This window comes from Vulpes vulpes, chromosome 3 (assembly GCF_048418805.1).
Source record: "Vulpes vulpes isolate BD-2025 chromosome 3, VulVul3, whole genome shotgun sequence".
Lineage (NCBI taxonomy): Eukaryota > Metazoa > Chordata > Mammalia > Carnivora > Canidae > Vulpes > Vulpes vulpes.
The window spans coordinates 30,889,173-30,909,386 of NC_132782.1; the positions used below are offsets into that span (position 1 = coordinate 30,889,173).

The window sequence follows — 20,214 nt, forward strand, 5'->3', positions numbered from 1 at the left end:
GTGCCGAAGCTCGTTTGTAGCTAGAGACGCCGCATCACAGGCTCTCTGAGGTCCAGTTGGCATTTCAGTGGGATGATCTGCCTGCTGGAATGATATTTGTGAAATAAGGGAGAGCCACAAATAGTGTGCTGAGGGGTTTGAAGCTAGGTGTTTCTACATTTAATCCTGCAGGCCTTCATTCAAAACACTTTTCAGACGATTCTTCTGGGCCAGCTACTGTGCTGGATTCCTCCAAAGCCTTCCAGTGTCAGACAAGTGCTGGCGAAAGCTTAATTTGCCTGTTGCAAGTGGCATTTCCTGGAAGTCTCAGATTCATTTGAATCTGACCTTCTACTCTGTAAACTTTGTTTTAAACCAATGTATTTTAATTACAATGAGGCAATACCGATCCTCCAGGATTATGAGGTAGTAATCCCGTGACTTGGTTTATTCCTTGGCTTGATATTACATTTTTCTTTTTCTTTTTCTTTTTTTTTTTTTACATTTTTCTAAGTATATAAGTGCCTGTGTAAAGTACCATCACTGTGAACCCTATGGAGTCCTTCAAGGTTCTCAAAGAGAATGGAGTAAAGGAAAAGGCATTAAGGAACATGATAAACTTTGCATTTATGAAACCTCACAGCTTTGGGGCAAGATGGAATGCAGAAGTAGGAAATAGCCATATGGAGCTGACTTAGGCAGTGTTTAAAATTGTCTGGATGAGAGATCATGCGGATGTAGGAGATAATGGTGGAGTTGGAGAAGAAAGAGCTGGAGTGATAGAACGTTGTTGATAGAGTGTTTGTTGATAGAATGTTGACTGATTGGGTCTAAACGTTCCAGGAAGAAGGAATAAAGAGAATCATGTGCAGGCTTTGACTGCTTGACTAGCTGGCGCTACTTTTCACCACGACAAGGACATATGGGACAGAGAATGTGAATCGAGGGAAAGACTAAGGTTTCCACTTTGGAATTTTTGAGGGTGAAGTGCCTGGAGACCATGATGGGGGACATGTGCTGTAGTAAATTGGGTATGTTATTTGGAAATAAGGATCCATCCTGGGATGTAGATACATATTTGAAAGCTGCCCACATGGGTAATCGTTGGCACCATCAGGTCAGCTTTGAGAGCGCTTGATCCTTAAGGGGAATCAGAATAAGAAAAGGCAGCAAAAGAGACTGAGGAGAACCTAAATGTGATGAACCCAAAGTCTCCTTTCCAAAGTTGAATCTTCCCTGCCCAGGAGGTAGACAACAGAGGTCTAAACTGAATAGGTGAGAGACCTAAAGCATTGTACAGGGGATGGAACGGAAAGGACTGGCTTGCCAAGCGCTTCGTTGTAAAAGTCCAAAAAGACCAAATTGCACCGAATCTGAGCCCGGCGTTTCTAGAATCGGCCGGTTTAGCTGAGCAGGGCTTCCGCGTCACGTTGGAGTTACAGCTTCCACGTTCTTACGGGTGGGCTCCGTCCCAGAAACCGAGTGAGGATTTCATAGCTTTGGCAACGTGAACCTCGATCCTTGGCCCCAAGGCAAGGTAGTACCGGTCTCCCTAGGTTGTCCTCAATTCTCCAAGCATATCTCTGCCGTTGGTTTCCACAAAGGCGTTAAACGTACCGCGACCGTGCTCTGGCCATACCTGTTGCCTGTGACTTCACTTCGAACCTTTCTGATGCTCGCACCATCAGAATTGACCAATCATTAAAGTAGGAGTACCTAGAAGTAAATATGAGTAGATGGAACCAATTTTGACAAAATGAATTCTGCGACATTACTGAAAACTGGTCAGTAGGCAGTCATAGTAATATTATTAGAAAAGCATCCGTGACAAATGTTATGGGCCTGCATCTCTCTGTTGAATGTAGTTGTATCCTGAAACATTTTTATTTTCCCAAATCAAACTGGATTTCTATAAACTAATTCTGTGTGGGCGATCACGTATAAGCGAGCTCTGAAAACCATTGCTCAAGCCCTTTCTCAAGCGTCAACCAACTATTCACCCTTTAGGCTCCCCTGAGCCTTTTGAGTGAATGAGGGACGCAAGTCCAGGCCTGGTTTGGTTCAGTTACTCCAGCTAGTCCGTGGCCGCCCACAATTCTGCCAGAAAAATAAAGAATTAAGAAAAAGAGCCAACGGGTGAACCAACAATGGGATTTTCATGACCTCCTTTTCCTGATTATTTAGATTTAAACATGATTATACCCACAGGAGGACTTCAGTCCTTAAGAAAACATTTCTTCTTGAGTTGGACTGGGGAATATTTTGAGATTGAATGAAATAGGATTTGTACTTTTAAAGACTACTCTGGAAGCAAAATATAGTTGACGTGATGTAGTCAACGGGTATGTCAGGCGGTGATGTGGGAAACAAATTCTAGGAAGCCATAACTGAAGAGAAATATAACTGGCATAATTTAATAGTAACTTGGTTTGTGTGGATTAGTTGAAATAATTACACAGGTTTATTTTTATCTCTTTTACATTATTTCAAGTTTATTTCTGCACATTTGGGTATAACCTATCAAGATGTTTATGTATTGGAAAGTGCCCCTTACTAATAAAGTATAATAAATAGGAATATATTTTTATGTAGAATTTATTCATTTTAATATAATAAATATTCATTTTAATCAATAAATAAAATAAGATTTTTATTTATTCATTTGATAGTACATGAGCACAAGGAAAGGGAAGGCAGGCGGGGAGGGGGGAAGCAGGTTCCCCGCTAAGGAGGGAGCCCTATGTGGGGCTGGATCCAGGACCCCGGGGTTATGACCTGAGTCAAAGGCAGACGCTTAACTGACTGAGCCACCCAGGTGCCCCCAGGAATACATTTTTGATTTATTAGTTGATGCCGTGTTAACAGATAACTCTACTTGAAAAGTTGAAGATGCTGATTTTATTTATAATTTATAATAACGTGCCTAATCGTATACGTATATGACTAAAGCAAACAGTATGTTTTTATAAAGACACATTTATAATATATTTAAAAATATGCCATAAGCCATTAGCAGAAATGTTATTTTTATATTATGGTGTGATATCACATAGAAAATGACATTAGATGGAGTAAGAAATATTTTTCTTTTTTCTTTTTTTTTTTTAAGAAATATTTTTCTATAAATGAAATTATAGCTCCCTAAGGAGATTGATTTTATGATCACAGTGTTTTCATTTCCATTTTTTATTGTTCATTTTTTACACCTTGGCAAGCTAGTCTTCAGCATCAGCCAAAATGTCACTTGTCTATTTATTGTAAATTACCCTAATTGAAGACTGAGAAAAAAATTTATGATATCTGCCAAATTTTAGGGGGTGAAATACCTCATTTCCTTCTAATTCATTATTTTGTCCATAAAATGATGTTCACAAATGAGAAAAATCAATCATAAAATAGAAAGTGCAGTTATTCCTGCTCATGATTAAATAAAACAGCTTAGAGAAAATTCAAAGCATTTAATTGTTCATTGACTATTCCTATATATACTATTATAATAAATTAGAGTAACCCTCATAAAAGTTGTAAAATGTGTATCGTGTCCATTTTAGAGGTAGTAAACATTTTTTTTTTTTGAAGATTTATTTATGGGGGGGTAGAAGGAGAGGGAGAGAGAATCCCAGGCAGACTCCCCGTGGAGCACTAATGCAGGGCTTGATGCCAGGACACTGAGATCATGACCTGAGCTGAGGTCAAGAGGAGGACGCTTAACCCACTAAGCCACCGTAGCGCCCCAGTAAACTTTTTTTAAAATCAACTCTTAGGAGAATTTATACATTCCTAAAAATGCTCTCATGGTATCTGTTGGTTAATTTCCAGATGGCATCAACAGAAAAGTGTCCATTGAAATTCCCACTAGTAAAGATGGTGTGCTCATGGCGTTCAGGTGTTCTTTTCTTTCAATAAACTCCATACATGGAAATTCATCACTTGATTGATGAGTGATATTTGTTTTCTAAAAAGTTTTTAAACCTGTAAAATAAACTCTAGGATTTCTTTAGCAAATTCCTTTTTTAGGGGTATGATTAAAGCCGTTGCTACGACTTCTAAACAATTTGTATCTTGTATAAAGCAAGATATTGTATTAAATATTTGCAGCTTATAGAATTTTTGCATTTTGCTTTTGGGGAAATTCGTTCTTTAAAAAAAAAAGAAAGTAATTATAACTGAATACATTTCCCATTATGAAAGAAGCACATAGACCCAAGATCTAGAGAACAAAATAGGACTGTTTACATTCCTGCCCCCCTTACCTCCATGCCCCCCATGAGATAAAACCTGTTAGTAGTTTAGTATGCACCATTACAACACAAACACGTTATCTATTACAAACATACACGCCTTGCTGTTAAACACTAAAAAATGGGGTCATAGTATGTATTCTTTTACCTTGTGTTGGAAGAGATGAACATATTTGGAGTTAAAGAGATTTGATTTCTCAGTTCAAGGTCACTCTTATTTGGGCAATCTATCCAAGTAGCACTGCTGCCCAGCATGAGTCTCGCTCAGTCACTCTAGCATTTTCGGGGCCTGGCATCCAGGAGGAACGGGAAACATGTTCATTAGAGAGTAAAATAATCGTATGGAAGGCAGTTGATTCATCAACAAGCCAGAAGTGTAGCTTAAGAAAAAAGTGTCGTTTTTTTCTTCTATAAAATGCTTGTCAGGTTTGCTCACATTCTCATTGTGGTTTTGTGATCATTACTGCTTTGACTCCATATTTGCATTTCTCATATTAGCTGTAGGGAAATATCAAAAATACTTTGTATTTTTCATTGATTCTGATCTTTCTCTTATATCTTATCTTCCCTCTCTCTTATGTGACCTTCTGGGCTTTTCCTACCTTCTCCTGTCTTTGACCCTAGCATTTTAGAGCATATTTCATGGTGATGTGTTTACGACCAAATTTCTCAGCCTTGGCAGTTAAGACACGTAGGGCCCGATGATTCTTTGTTGTGCAGTGGGGGACGAGGCTCTTCTGTGCAGTGTGGGATGTTTAGCAGCATCCCTGGTCTCTGTCTACTAGATGCCAGCACCATGCCCCCCCCCCACTGTGGTGATGATTCAAAATATCTCCAGATGTTGCTAAATGTCCTCTGGTGGTCATTGGGGGTGGAGAGGAGGGTGGGCAAAAGCATCTCTGGTTGATAAGATGTCCCCTAGGGAAGCAAAACCATCCCCATGTGTCCCCTGGGAGTGTAAAATCACCCTGTCGAGGGACGTGGGTGGCTCAGCAGTTGGGTGTCTACCTTCAGCCCAGGTCATGACCCCAGAGTCCTGGGATCGAGTCCCGCGTCAGGCTCCCTGCAGGGAGCCTGCTTCTCCCTCTGCCTGTGTCTCTGCCTCTCTCTGTGTCTCTCATGAATAAATAAATCTTAAGCAAACAAACAAACATATTTTTCTGGCATATATCTTGCAGGGATAGGTAGCTAACCCTAAACCAGTCCATAACATTTTGAGGTCACTAAAATTGCAGTAAGTATGACACAGTCAAGCCTTCACTCCGTATCTGTGTCATTGACTTTAATTCATTAATGGCAGATGTATATGTACGCTACATATTAGGTAGAAAAAATGTGAAAATACTTGCTGATGAAAAGGCTTCTCCAACCTGAAATGCCCTCACATATCTATGACATCAGAAACCTGAAATCAGACCTTACCTTTCTTACGTCTTGAGAAAAGTTCATTTACCACTTCTTTGTATTTTAAAAAAGAAATGCATTCAGGCTACTGCAGTGCCACATGTGAACATGTTTCCGGAAAGTGTTCAACTAAACAAAACAGGCTACAGAATAGATGCTGCCTCATTAGTCTAAATATGAATGGATTTTTCTCATATAAAACCATCTCCAAATATATGAACATAATATTCAATTTAAGTGGAAATAACAAACTAAGATTTTGACATTTTACCTAAAATTTGCTAAAGTCAGTGAAAGTGTTTTAATAGTAAAAATCCTCTCCTATGTAATATCTGGGAATTGTTTTCAGGCACATTTATCTTTGAAACTTAACATTTTGATGCCTCTCCCAAAAAAGGGCCAAGAAAAAATAAAAAAAAAACAAAGCTGTCCTTCACAATGAAATTTAAGGTCCTTTAAACAGGGTTTCCTGTATTTTTAGACCTAATAGTCTTATTTCCACGCTTGGTATATATTCTTGTTTAATTTCCTGTTGATTTTAAAACAAATTTGTACTATTGGCTATTTTAAAAGAATTATTTCCAGCTTCTCCTAACATGTGTTTAACTCACTTCCTTATTGTTCATTTATAGAAACAATACTTTTTTTGAAGATAAGATTTGGAGGTGAGATCCAAGCTTTGTATTAATTTTACTGTGTTATTTTGTTATTTTCAATACCTCCATGACAGAAATCTCTTAATTTCTGATTCTGCTTTTATAATTTGTTTCCTAATCCAGTTTTAAAGACTTGAAAATGGCAGATCCAATAGAAGATGAAGTATTTTCTTTGCTTTCAAATGAATATAAATCACATTCTAGATACCAATATTATCATTTACCACTAATTCTGACTTAAGTAGTAGACTTGTGTCTCTGTGAACTTGAGATCAAGTAAAAATTATCAAAATAATACTCTGACAATAATATGCCACTAAAGTTCTTGGATATTGAAATCTCATTGTGCAGTGTCCTGCTAGAACAGGGTTTTTTTTTTTTTTTTTTCCATGTCTTTATAGTATCACTGGAAATATTTGAGAACCATTTGTACAGCTTTTAATATTTTTAACCAAATAGCGCTTTTTAAAAACCTAAACGTATTTAAAATGGAAGCATCCTGTTGTGGTGTTTTTTCGATGCATATTAAAATAAATAGCAAAACAAAGCAGGTTAACAGAGGAGGTCACGCAGGAGTCCCTAAGGTCATCTGTTGCATCACCTTCCACATTTCGGGAGACACTGATTTGAGGGAAATAATTTGTGAATCATTAAATTCACCCTTTGATTTGCAGAGTCTTCAGATCATAAATAGGAATTTCCCGCAATGTGACTGAAAATGCTTCTGCTCCATCATTTTCATTCACTTATTTGTTTACATAGCGGTGCCCTCAGACCCCGGGTCGTCCCACAATGGAACCGAGTCGGGCAGGTGTGCATGTGACTGGGCCGTGGGGTGGGGGCAGGGGGGCGTGGGGGGGCGTTGGGGTCCGGTGGGAGGGGGGCACCCCAGGCTGTGCCAGTCACCGTGCCCCGATAGTGACACCTGAAGGGAGGGGGGCTCCACCTTGGGTGCGGCTCGTGCATGCACTTGCGCAGGGGTGAAGCAGGGACGGGAGGAGCCACGGGGGGGCGGGGCTTGGCAGGTGGGCAGGGGGGCGTAGTGCTGCAGGACCCGCCCTCCCCCCTCCCTCCTCCACCCCATCCCCTGTCCCCTTCCCTCCCCCTCCCTCCCTCCCTCCCCTCGCCCCGCCCCCCCGCGGCACCCGTGCAGAGCTCCTGCGTCCTGAGGGGCGGTGCCCACCAGCCCCGGGTGCTCAGTTGGCTCTGCCGGGTCCGCTCTGCGCTCGGCCGCCGTGGCTCGGCTTCTCTTTTCCTCCTTTTTATTTAGGTATTTATTTATTTTAAAGATTTTATTTATTTATTCATGAGAGTCACAGGCAGAGGGAGAAGCAGGCTCCACGCAGGGAACCCGACGTGTGACTGGATTCCGGGGCCCCGGGGTCACCCCTGAGCCGAAGGCAGGCGCTCACCCACTGAGCCCCCAGGCACCTTAGTAATTTTTATTCTTGTGAAAATTTTTTGTGCTCGATTTCTCAGGCCCCTGGGGAAGTCTGAGGATGGTGGGGCCGGTATGTGCTTGTTGCCCGGTGTACCCAGAGGTGTTTCGGCTGATAGTCCCCGCCCAGGGGATGGAGGCAGCGTGGCACGGGGAGGATGGGACACCTCTGCGCCGGCACCCGCTGGCCTCGCTGCTTAGCGGAGTCACTGCTTCATTTTTAAAGGTAGACTGTAGTCAGAGCACAAACCTGCCTCGGCTCTCGCCCTGCACACATCCTGGACTGCCCAGTGGCTAGGGCAGGCTGGGCCTGGCGGCTCCCCCGCTACTGTCCAGGTCCCCGCTGCTGCAGGGAGCAGCACGACGTGCAACGCTGTCCCGCTCAGGGCGCAGCTGCTCCCCCGGCTCCAGCGGCAGCGAAGGCTGCTGACCGCTGGAAACTGAGGCAGGCCCCTCTCGGGGCTCCCCTGGCCGCCGGTGGCCTACTGCTTGAACCTGCGGCATCGGCTAGGTGCGCCCAGGTGTGCCTGGGCAGGTGAGCAGGGCAGGTGCACCCCAGTAGGTGAGCAGGGCAGATGAGCTCTTGCGCAAGGCGGGTTCTGTCGTGTATGTGCATGTGTGCAGGAGGTGCGTGAGGAATGGCCAGGAGCCCGGGTGTGGAAGGGCGTGGACTCCATCCAGAAGACTCCATCCCTCGGGTGCTGTTGTCTTGCAGGAAGGACTGTCGCAGCTGGTCCGGGTGGACCGAGCCCACGGCTTGAGCCCGGGGATCTTCCTGTGACCTGCGGGAGCCTTGCGGGAGCCGACCGCTGCTTGGCATCCCCATGGCCTGTGGCTTTCCTGGGACTGTGTGAGCCCCACGCCTTCAGTGCCAGAGCTGGGGCCACACTGGCTGCCTGCTGCCGCTTTGGGATGCCAGCTTCGGGCCACCAGCTTCCGGCTGCAGGGCTTTGGGCCGCCAGGTTTGGGCTGACAGCTTCGGGCCACCAGCTTCAGGCCACCGGCTTTGGGCCGCGGGGCTTCGGGCCACCAGCTTTGGGCCACTGAGCTTCGGGCCCTGCCCTCACCCAGCTGTGCGCACAGGCTCACACGTGAGGCCGGCAGTCGTTCTGCACTAATACGCCCCGAGGCTCTCTGTGTGCACTCACAGGCCTCTCCGACACAGCGACCGTCACACGAGGAGGTGACCACGGCCACCAGCAGCTCTGGCATCTGGCCGCCGGCCTGCTGAGGGGGGAGCGGTGGGGCTGTCGGCGTGACCCATCGGAAGTCGTGCTGTCCAGTGGCCGATGCTGGACACTGGCCATGTCATAGGCTCACGCGTGCTTCCTCGATGTGTGAAGGGGTGACCTCCAGAACCTGCTGCTGCCCAGCCTCTGCGCAGTGCGCGGGGTGGAGGCACGTGGCCACAGGTCATCTCGTGATGTGCACGTGCCCCCAGCACCTGCGTTAGACACGTGGGCAGGGGAGAAACAACGGCGGAACTTTGACCCTCGTAGGGGAAAGGTTGAGTTATTTTTCTGGTCTCTCCACGGAAAAGATTATATAAGATACCTGAACTAGGAAGAGGCAAACAAAACGTATGAGTCAAAGCAAAACAAAAGAAGTATAAAAAGTACACCGAAGAAATGGTGCCAAAGCATATCTAGTGATTATTTGAAAACACAGGCAAGTTTTCTGGATTTTCTGATTTTGGCGATAACTGACAAATTATTTACTTTCAGTATTTTGAAATTTATATATTTATCTATCTATTTACTTAGAGAAAGAGCAGTGTGAGCAAGGGCGGGGGCGGGGGGAGGACAGAGGGAGAGAGAGAGAGAGAACCCCAAGCGGGATCGATGCCAAGCTCAGAGCCCCATGTGGGGCTTGATCCCACGACCTTGAGATCATGACTTGAGCTGAAATCAAGAGCCACATGCTTAACCCGCTGAGCCACCCAGGTGCCCTTGAAATGTAATTCCTGAAAGGGCTCCTCTGCCCCCCATTGTATGAGCTTCAAAGCTTGTGATACTTGGATCTGCCCCTAAACGGAAAGCATGTGGAATGGGGGCCCAACAGCAAACAGGTTTTCCCCAGAAACCGAAAGACCCTTTTTGGAGATTATTTTTGTAACTTCTTAAAGTAGAGATCGAGTATAGTAACATAGCTGATTTCCTTTCAGGGGAAAAAGGTGCATCATAGGATGAAAATAGATAGTGAGAGTGGTACTGGAGTATATAAGATTATATTTCTAGGGTTAGGATTAGAGTACATTTCAGAAACCATAGCAACCCAGTCTATTTCTGTCTTCTATCGACCTTGTTTAGTACCATCTTCCCTTTCAGGAAAATGAAGACAGATAGGATTCATCCGTGAATGAGATTCTTCTCTTAATGAACCTGAGAGCAGGTACGAAAGATCTCTTTTAAGGGTATCTTCTCATATTTTTCACTCTTTCTCCTAATGATATGTTACTCTGATTTTTCCCCCCTTTTCTTTGGCGATGGTCTGGGAGGGGCTACTACAATCCCCAAATATATTACTTGTTAATAAATTCTCCACCAACATGAATTCTTCGGTTTTTAGATGTAAAATAGATGTTGCTCCGTCCCGTTGCCTCATCTTATCCTCTGACTGCACCATCTTTGGGGAGTCTGGGAAACTCTAACGAAAGAAGTAACGCTTTTCTTATTGTCGCACACAAATGCGCAGATGTCACAAATAATTCAGAAAACCAGGGAGTCTGAGGTTCTACTAATGTTTGTTCCTCAAAGAGCTTTCCTTTCGTGAACCCCTGCCAGGGGGATGGAATGTCTCACGAGAAGCCTTGCTTGATTTATTCATGGCGGACACCAGTGTGTAGGACGGATATTTAAACATTTAATACCCTCTTACCTTTCAGAATACAGCGTATGTATGACTTCTGGTTCCATTGTTTCTGTTATCAGAATCATCTGTGATGTACACCGGACATCATGAGTCAGCTGTAAGGCTTTAGGGTGTCGGGAGGGACCCTCAGGCAATGCCCACGGATGGTCTCACCTCTTTTCTTTGACATTTCCCTATTTTGGTGAGAGTGATAGATAACCTCAAGTTCTCCAAGGCGGATTCTCAGGCATGCAAGAGGCCTCACAGTTTACCCACCATATCAAGCTCATGAAAGTCTCCTTTGTCTCTGCTTTGGATGACCTTAGTGTCTCCTGACTCCTTGTGTGACCTACAATCAGAGGAGTGTTGTGTTTTGTTTTTAAGAAAATGTAGTTCCTAGGGTGTGTTTAAAGCCTCGTTCGTTCAGTGATCAGTCACCATTGTGCCATATTAATTCATTCAACAAATATCTGAGTGCTGGGGAGAGATGGAATGAAGTGGCAGTTTGCTGTCTCCTCCAGGTCCGTTGCCTCCCCGTCTCCGTCCTGCTCTCTGCCCTGGGAGGCAGATCAACCTGGACCATATTAATGGGCCGCCTGGGAAGAATGCTGAGGGAGAGACCCGTGTCGGTTCCGCTTGTTTATTCTTGTAGCCCCTTTAGCGTGGTACACATTTCCTTTGAGGATCCTGGCTGATACGGATGCTAGTCAAGAAATACCTTTGTGATGCTTTGACCTCGTCAGTGACGTATGACGGACACGGGGAAAATGCCACAGAGACGTGTAGTAGGGAAAGAACCTTTTGCGTAGAAAAAACCCCTTTCTCGGAATGTTTAATGGACAGCAAAGTGGACTGGGTGGTGGGAATGAGTGAAGTAAGCAGGTGGGAGAATGTGGGAAATTAAGTCGGAGGGATAGTAAAGAGAGGTGGGAGACCACAGAGTGTGTATATGGGCCTATTTTCAGTGTGAGATTGGAAGTCGTTGGAGGTGATGACGGGCTTATAATGTGTCACCCCAGCTACTGTTTGGAGAATAGACCGTGCGGAAGCAAATGTAGATGCAGGAAGGACAGATAGGGCACTACTGAGAAAGGCCACAGTGATGGTGGTGGCGAGGGGAGTGAAAGACGCTGGGATTCTGGGTGTGTTTTGGAATACAAGGACAGGATGTGGTGATGGATGTAGGCTATATTAACAGAGGAGATCGTAATCATGCCAAAGTTCAACAAACTGGATGGATAGACCTATCATTTTTACATTTTTTTTCTAAATTTTTATTTATTTTTAAGTCATCTCTACAACCAACATGGGGCTTGAACTCACAATCCCAAGATTGAGAGTTGCATGCTCTACTGACTGAGCCAGCCAGGTAGCCAGGTGTCCCCCCACCCCCCTTTTTTTTAAAAATATATTTTTATGGACCTATCATTTCTGGTATGAAGATGCCCATTAGGTGCTCCCTAGAGTTTAGGGAGGAGGATTAAGAATTTGATTTTGGACCTGTTAAGCTTGAGAAGCATCAGAGTAGATGCATTGAATGGGCAGTTTATGGGAAACGTCTAGGCGAGGGGTACAAGCTTAGGAGCCATTGCCATATGGATGGCGTTTAAAATTGAGACCTACTGAAATTACCTGGGTTGTTGATCCTCAAATTCCTTAGTTGGGTATTTGTAAATACAATTTTCATCGTAAATATAGAGTGCGTGGATCAGTCTGGTTAACTTTTAAAAACAACATTATGTAAATTTTTTTCCTTTCTATTTTTATTTAAATTCAATGTTTCTATATTTATTTAAATTCAAAATTTAAATTCTGTTAACATACAGTGCGGTATTGGTTTCAGGAGTAGAGTTCAGCGATTAATCACTGACATGCAGCACCCAGTGCTCAACATAGTAACCCCCGCGCCCACCTAGCCCATCCCTCACCCACTTGACGCCATCACCCCTGCCTTTGGTCTTTAAGAATCTCTTATGGTTTGTTTCCTTCTCTCTTTCTTCTCCCCCCCCCCCCCCACATGTTCATCTGTAAAAACAATATTATTAAGATTAGAAATGATATTTTATAGCAAATAAAGAGCTTATACATTCTATAATGAGTGTATGTATAACATAGCACCTATAAACGTGCATAACCGCTAAAATACCGGTGTGTGTGTGTCAACTCCTAGGTAGACATATAAAGTGTGTATAACACAAAGACTATGTTTGAAAATATTATTTGTCTTTTTGGAAGGCATTTTTTTTTTTTAAATGTCAGAAAGTGAGAGTAATCACTGAATTTCCTGCCAAGCGGGGAATTAAATTATAACTCTGGGAAGAGAACATAAGGAGCATTATTGCAGCTATCCTTGAAATGTCAATCTACTTTTAAGACGCAACGATTTTAAGCCATTTGTTTACAATATGGCATTTTCATATGTAAAGATTTCAAACATTTGGCCCTCCGTGATTTCTCTCTAACATTTTAGGATTTTGCATACAAGGCAGTTTGTAGTCATAAAGAAATCTTGGATATCCAAAACACTGGAGCGGGAGTGAGAAGTGTGGTCTCCCAGGGTAGTTATTTTGTCACCAGCTAGCCACGCCGACTTATAGCCCTTACGGCTTTCTGGGTTTGACTTCTGTACACTTGGCCTGTGTAGGTTTTTTGCTTAAAAAATGAAAAGGTTAAATCAGATTACTGGCATTAGCGTAGTTCTAGAGAACCACGGGGTCCTTCTCTTTCTCTTTTTCTTTTTTAAAGATTTTATCAGTCCTATTTTATTTTTTTTTTATTTTTATTTTTTTTAAATTTTTTTATTTATTTATGATAGTCACAGAGAGATAGAGAGAGAGGCAGAGACACAGGCAGAGGGAGAAGCAGGCTCCATGCACCGGGAGCCCGACGTGGGATTCGATCCCGGGTCTCCAGGATCGCACCCTGGGCCAAAGGCAGGCGCCAAACCGCTGCGCCACCCAGGGATCCCATCAGTCCTATTTTAATGTCATCTCCAGTATGGGACTTGAATTCATGACCCCAGGATCATTTGTCCCGTGCCTTCCGACTGAGCCAGCCAGGGGCCCCGGCCTTCGCTCTCAGCCGAGGCCTTTCACGTTAACCTCTTCCGTGGTAGCGGGGCTGCAGCGCCAGAGCAGGGCTCTCGTCTCACGGGGCCGGAGACTGGATCTCGGGGACACAGGACAGCGAGCAGAGGGATGGAAGTCAACTCGGCGAGGTCACAGACGGGGCTCTCAGCAGTGACGGGTCCCGACAGGTGGCCAACGTGCACCTCCACCCACAGTCTTTTCTTTGGAGCTGACAGGGAGCCTGGGGCCTTGTCGTTCTTGCGATGTCCTGGTGGTGATAACATCTTCAGTGGCTTGCTTCTCCTTGGGGTCTGGCCATTCTTCCTTGGTCACAAGGTGACGGCCGTGAACAGACCCCTCGGGCAGGGTGGTCTCTGGTCTCCCTACCCCTCAGCATTGTCGGAGTTTCAGTGAGCCTGGCCCTGCAGCCCCCCGTCTGGCTCTCCCCGCCCGGCCTCCCCGTCCCTTGCTCATTACCGAGGAAGATGTTTTGAGCCACAGGAGCAGCAGTTGAAAAGTCTTAGGAAAATAGTCGTTAATCTTTTCTGGGAAAAAAAAAAATTCTATTCACGAGATGCACAGTTTTTGTCAGCGTGGAGAGCTGTCTTCCCTCTAAACCACTGCCCCCAAACAGGCCCAGCCAGTTCCGTAACTGTCTTCCCAGGTAACTGTTCGTTTTTGTCTCTGAAGTATAATTTAGCCCTAACAGTCTTAATTACAGTCTTAGGATCTTACGGTTGAGACAGACCTTAGAAACGATCTCCTTCACCCTCTTTCCTGATACACAATGACCACCACGTCCCTGAGACCAGTTATTCAGAATCTATTTGCAGAGAGCCGTGGGCTCATCAGCTGGGGCGGTCACCCATCCCGGTCTGCAGCAGCCCCCGTGCTTTCTTATGTGCTGCCAAAATAAATACCCCTGAAACCTTCACTTTTCTGTCATTTTACCATAGTGATCCGAAAACGCGGTGGTTAGTGGCTCTCAAAGTGTACTGCACACGAGAGTCACTGAGAGGGTTAAGATGACTATTCCAGGATTCTGTATACAAAGGCTGTTTCAACAGATCGAGATGAAGCCCAGCAATCTACATTTTTAATTTTCTTAATTTCTTAAAAAATTTTATTTATTTATTCATGAGATAAGAGGGTGGAGGGGCGTGCAGAGACACAGGCAGAGGGAGAAGCAGGCTCCATGTAGCCCGATGTGGGACTCAATCCAGGGACTCCAGGATCATGCCCTGGGCCGAAGGCAGGTGCTAAACCGCTGAGCCACCCGGGCTGCCCAATATACATTTTTAATGATCATTTCATGGGATTGTAATTATAGATTATTACTGTAATTCAACACAGAATATTGTGAGATTGTAAATTCAGTTATAACGTAGTTGGTATAATACGATTCTGTTTTTGCATGCAGTATAATCTTGATGTAAAAAAAAAAATCAATTCAGGGGCACTTGGGTGGCTCGGTTAAGGTATCAAGTCTTGATTTCAGCTCAAGTCATGATCTCAGGGCCCTGGAATCAAGCCCTCGGGCTCCACGCTCAGCGCAGTCCGCTTCAGCATTCCCTCTCTCTCCCTCTGTGCCTCCCTTTATCCCCCTCTTCCTCTCTCTCTAGGGCAAATGAATAAATCTTTAAAAAAAAATCAATTTAGGGGGATCCCTGGATGGCCCAGCGGTTTAGCACCTGCCTTCAGCCCAGGGCGTGATCCTGGAGACCCAGTATCGAGTCCTGTGTCAGGCTCCTGGCGTGGAGCCTGCTTCTCCCTCTGCCAGTGTCTCTGCCTCTCTCTCTGTGTGTCTCATGAATAAATAAATATAATCTTTAAAAAAAAATCCATTTAGGAAGATCTCCCGAAAATGTTATCAACGGTCAATTATTTCAGTCGGATTGTAGCCAGTTCATAGTGTTACTTCTCTTTACATTTCATATTTTCACAATAACCGTGTAGTACTTTTATCATTAAAGATAGTAAATTTTAGAGGCGCCCGAGTGGCGCAGTCGGTTAAACATCTGACTCTTGGTTTCAGCTCAGATTTTGGTCTCACGGTCTTGAGATCGAGCCGTTGTGTTCTAGTGCAGGGGGCAGGGCAGCGGGACAAGCAGGGAGCCCGCCCCGATGTGGGGCTCCATCCCACGACCCCGGGATCACGGCCTGAGCTCAAGGCAGACCCTTCACTGACTGAGCCGCCCAGGCACCAGTAGATTTTAATGAGTAGTTATCACCCCCACTCCTTATCATAAAGGTGGTTTTTGTAGAAATGGAGACTTGCAAGGATGAAAAGAGACCTTTCTAGTCTGGCAACATTTTTATTGCTCCTGGTTTGTTCAGAGCGCTTTAGGATAAAGGTCCTTTGCAAAACATGCTGGTCTTATCTCTAACGGGAGGATGCGGTCCACGTCGGTAGTCCTCTCGTTGTCCAGCCCACATTTCCTAAGCCACTCGTGTGTTCTTTCAACCAACATTTGCGTTCTAGGGCCTTGCCACTCACTAAGGCTGAAAAACAAAACTTCTGCACAAATTCCTACTCCAGCGAGGAAGCCAAGGCCTCCTCTCCTCGGGAAGTGGAGAGAGCTGGCTTCGCTTGAGAGTTGTTGAATGAAGGGAGTCTTGAAAAGTGAGGAACAGTCTTATCTAAGCAGATGGGCTGGGAGGGTTGTGATTTTTCCTTGGGAAGCACATGCAAAGCCACAGACACGTGATCTAGCGCTTTATAAACGAGGAACTCTAGGTGACTTGATACGGCTAGAGGACTGGCTGCCCCTGCCCGGAGAGAACTGCAAGCGCGGATTTGCACAGGTCAGCGGGAGTCCCGCCGTGCGCCGTCGGGTATGCCATTTTCAAAGAATCGGGGAATCGAGGCAAGTGACGTGATCTGCTTTATACTGGGGACAGCAGGTGTGGTAGGGGGATTGGAGGGGGTGGCTGGAGCTGCTGAGGCCGTCGGAAGGCTATTCTGGGATGAGCAAAGTATGTTAGAGGCGAAAATTGTTAAGGGGTTGGAATAACCGGGACATCCGGACTGGCCGTGTGTGTGGGATATCGAGAAGGGAGGAGCCTGGCATGACTGCGTATGTCACAGAAGGTGGCTTGGTGGTTTGGGGTCTAGCACCATTTTTGCAGAAGATGAAAAGATACCAGTCTTAGAGGTTCTTTTCTTCCTTCCTTTCTTCCTTTTTTAAAATTTTATTTATTTATTTATTTATTTATTTATTTGTTTGTTTATATTCATTCATTTTATTTTATTTATTTATTTTATTTTATTTATTTTATTTTATTTATTTTATTTATTCATTCATTTATTTTATTTTATTTTATTTTATTCATTATTATTTTTTATTTATTTTTTTAAAGGAGGTAGGGTTTATTGAATACACTGCAAGGGAGTGGTGGGCAGGACAGCAGAGGGGAGGCCCCTAAAGGTTGTTTTCAACTTAGAATATTCCTGCTCTCTCATGGTTTGCAAGGAGCAAAAAAGTCCATGGCATGTATAAAAGACCATAAAATATCTGAATTCACCATCTGGACACTTGTGTTCCATGTGCCCATCTCTATATTTAATCCCAGCCTTTCTGGGTCTCGGGAGACTGCTGTGGCCTGGAGATTCTTCAGTGTATGTGGTTTCATAATTTCTCATTTGGAGGCTGTTTCACCCTTTGTCTTTGCGAGCCTGGAGATGACTGTGAGGGAGATCATGCCTTTAGGGAATCCAGAAGGTCGTGCCAAGAACGAGCCACGTGGGAAGGGGAGGGCTGTCAGAGAGCGCGGAGAAGTTTCCTGAAATGCTGGGTCCTCGGGACGGCAGACGGTCGCAGCGTAAGTGGCGATGAGCTGTCGGCTGCTGGGTTGGAACGGCTGGGATCCGTGCATAGTTCCCAAACAAGAACAGGGTCTGCAGATGATCTCTAAGGTACATCCTGCAATTCAGAGTTTGATTTTACATAAAGGGATCGACTCCAAACGAGCTTAAATGATTTTGCATGATTTTACATAAAGGAATCGACTCCAAATGAGCTTAAATGATTTTTCCAGCGTGAGGGGAGGCTGCTGATGCGGTGGATCTAGCCTGTCGATATGCAGACGTGATTCTCTTGTACCTGGTCTGAGAACCAGATTGCTGACAGACACCCTGTATCTTTAAGGCAGGCTTATTGTGTATTTCTAAAAGTAACATATGCTTTTATAAAAAAAAAAAAAATTAAGGTATGGAAATGGAAGCAAAATGTAAAAGTCTACTTTCCTTTACTACGAGTCGGTGAGTATTTTTCCATATTTATGTGCGTCTGCAGATACGCCTGCTCAGTAGTTCTTAAAGCATAGAATTCAAAGGTTTTGAGATAAGAAAACAGAGATAACAGCCATGGAGAATTTCATGTAATTCAAATATTTCCTTTTTTTAAAAAAAGATTTTATTTATTCATGAGAGACTCAGAGAGAGAGGCAGGGACCCAGGCCGAGGGAGAAGCAGGCTCCCTGCAGGGAGCCCAACGCAAGACTCGATCCCGGGACCCCGGGGTCACGGCCTGGGCCCAAGGCAGACGCTCACCCGCTGGGCCCCCAGCGGCCCGTGTAATTTGGGTCTTGAGCGTCGGTCCTAATCCAGCTCTTCAACACGTGACAGCATTTGGGGCAGAGCTGTGTATCTGTTCCTGAATCATTAGCAACCGGTGCAGGTTAAGCCGGGTTAATTCTGTTTGCAATTTTTTTTTCTGACCCCAAGGGGATAGTCATCGGGCGGCTGCGCGGCCGTGAGCTGTGCAGCTCCGTCTAGGGTGCTGGCACCTGCTGCCCCTCGCCCCCCCAGTGCCGCACAGTGGCTGCGCGGGAGCCCTGCCCCTGGGCATCCGTGGGAAGTGCTTACTTCCAATCCTCAAGAGCGGGGAGGGCCCACGTTAGACGCGGTGGGGCGGCCCGACGGCCACGAGGTCCCTGTGCTCGGGGTGCTGTGACCCCACGGTCCCTCGAGTCTTGGTAGGAGCCGGGCCCTCTGTCCTGCAAGCAGCTGTTGGAGGCCACATGCTGTCTGCGGGCCCCGCAGCCGGGATCGGCCCGTCCTGGCCTGTAGTGTGCAGCTCGGGCCACCGGCCTGGCCCCGCACGGAGCGTCCCCGTCCCTCCAGACTGGGCCCCACCGCCCAGCCCCCTGCCCTCCTGTGTTCCCTTGACCCCTGGGGCTGAGGGACGAGCCCAGGGTTGGCCGGGTCCCCGGGCACCAAGTCGAGGAGGCGCTGAGCTTGAGGTGGCTGCCCCCCCAGCCCCCCGGCCCCACGGACTCCTGCCGCACCCGCCAGTTGGTTTTGCAGAGGAGGAAACGGGCCTGCGAGGACGGAACGTGCGACAGCCGGGAGGGCCGGGGGCTTTCCACACTGGCCGCGCCAAAGCTTTGCGAGTGCAGCCTCCCGGGGGTCAGGCCCGTGGCCTAGGTCGGCCTCTCCGGGGCTGGGCCCTGCCGTTGGCACCTTAAAACAGACCGTTCCCGAGTGACTGTCGCCTGAAGCCAGGGCTCAGCATCTTTGTCCCCGCGTGTCTGTCCGTGTGTCGTAGCTTGTCACCGCCGGGTCCCCGGACCAGCTGCGTTTTCACGGGGTAGACGCTTGTCAGAAAATCCACAATATCAGGCTTTCCCCAAACCTGCTATATAGGGTCTGATTTTTGCAAAGATCCCCAGGGAACTATTTGTACCGCCTTTGCGACTCTTCCATGGTGCCACGGCTCTTCTACAGTTAAAAACGTTCATTGGGGGAAAAAGAAAAAAAAGATCATGTTTGGGATACAAAGATCAAACCCTTCCGTCCAGAAGCTCAGTCTTGCAAGAGAGAAACGGATTAAAAGGCAATTTGCTAAAAAAAATTAAGAAAAAAAAAAAAGGCAATTTGCTAAGAGCTGTAATGGAAGGAACATAGGGAGTGCTGTCGCCTCTTGGGAGGAAATGAAAAACGCCGCTGAGAGGAATTAGGTGACAATTGCTGAAGGAAGGTGACTTGGAGGCATTCCAGGCCGCAGGACAATACCTTTGAGAAAAAAATCACTAATAAAGGGAATTAAAAAGAAAGAAAAAAAAAAACGCAAGAAACAGAAACACGGAACTGAGCTTTGACGTGAACTAGTTGGGACGATGCATGTAGGAATCTCTCTACGAACCCTATGACCCTGTGAACCCTAATGGGAAACTGAGGGTCGTGCTTAAGACCCTGTGAACCCTAATGGGAAACTGAGGGTTATGCCGGACCGGGGAGGACAGCAAAGGGGTGAGGGGACACGGGTCATGCACGGCATCAGCTGCGGGTGGGGCTGGGCGCAGCCGCGTCTCTGAAATGTTCTGTTCCCGGGACTGTTGACACTCATGGCCCCGGCCGGGCTTCTTGGCTCATGGGGACCCGAGGGGGCCCTTGGCTGCGCTGGGCGCCCTTCCTTTGTCCCTGGGCTGGGCTGCTGCTCCCTCACGCCGCCTCCAAAGCCGCCCGCCCCGCAGAGGGGTCGGTGGCCTTGCCCGGGCCCCAGGGCGTCCAGGGGGCCTGTCCTTGCGGGCAGTGGTGCCTCGGGGGCAAGGGCCACGTTCCCTGAAGCTGGATT

At 46.2% G+C, this 20,214-nt stretch overlaps 1 protein-coding gene across 20 annotated transcripts in view; it reads left to right on the forward strand.

Moving 5' to 3' along the window:
• The window catches only part of GULP1 (GULP PTB domain containing engulfment adaptor 1), a 219,999-nt gene that overhangs the window by 20,424 nt on the left and 179,361 nt on the right, over nucleotides 1-20,214 (forward strand). The window contains exon 1 of one of the 20 annotated variants that reach the window (XM_072752133.1): nucleotides 10,051-10,109. The exons of 18 other annotated variants lie outside the window; for them this stretch is intronic. The gene's annotated coding sequence lies outside the window, so the exon portion shown is untranslated. Of the gene's footprint in view, nucleotides 1-10,050; nucleotides 10,110-17,502; nucleotides 17,553-20,214 lie in introns of those variants that run through there. One more of the 20 variants, XM_072752135.1, reaches the window with a different exon arrangement.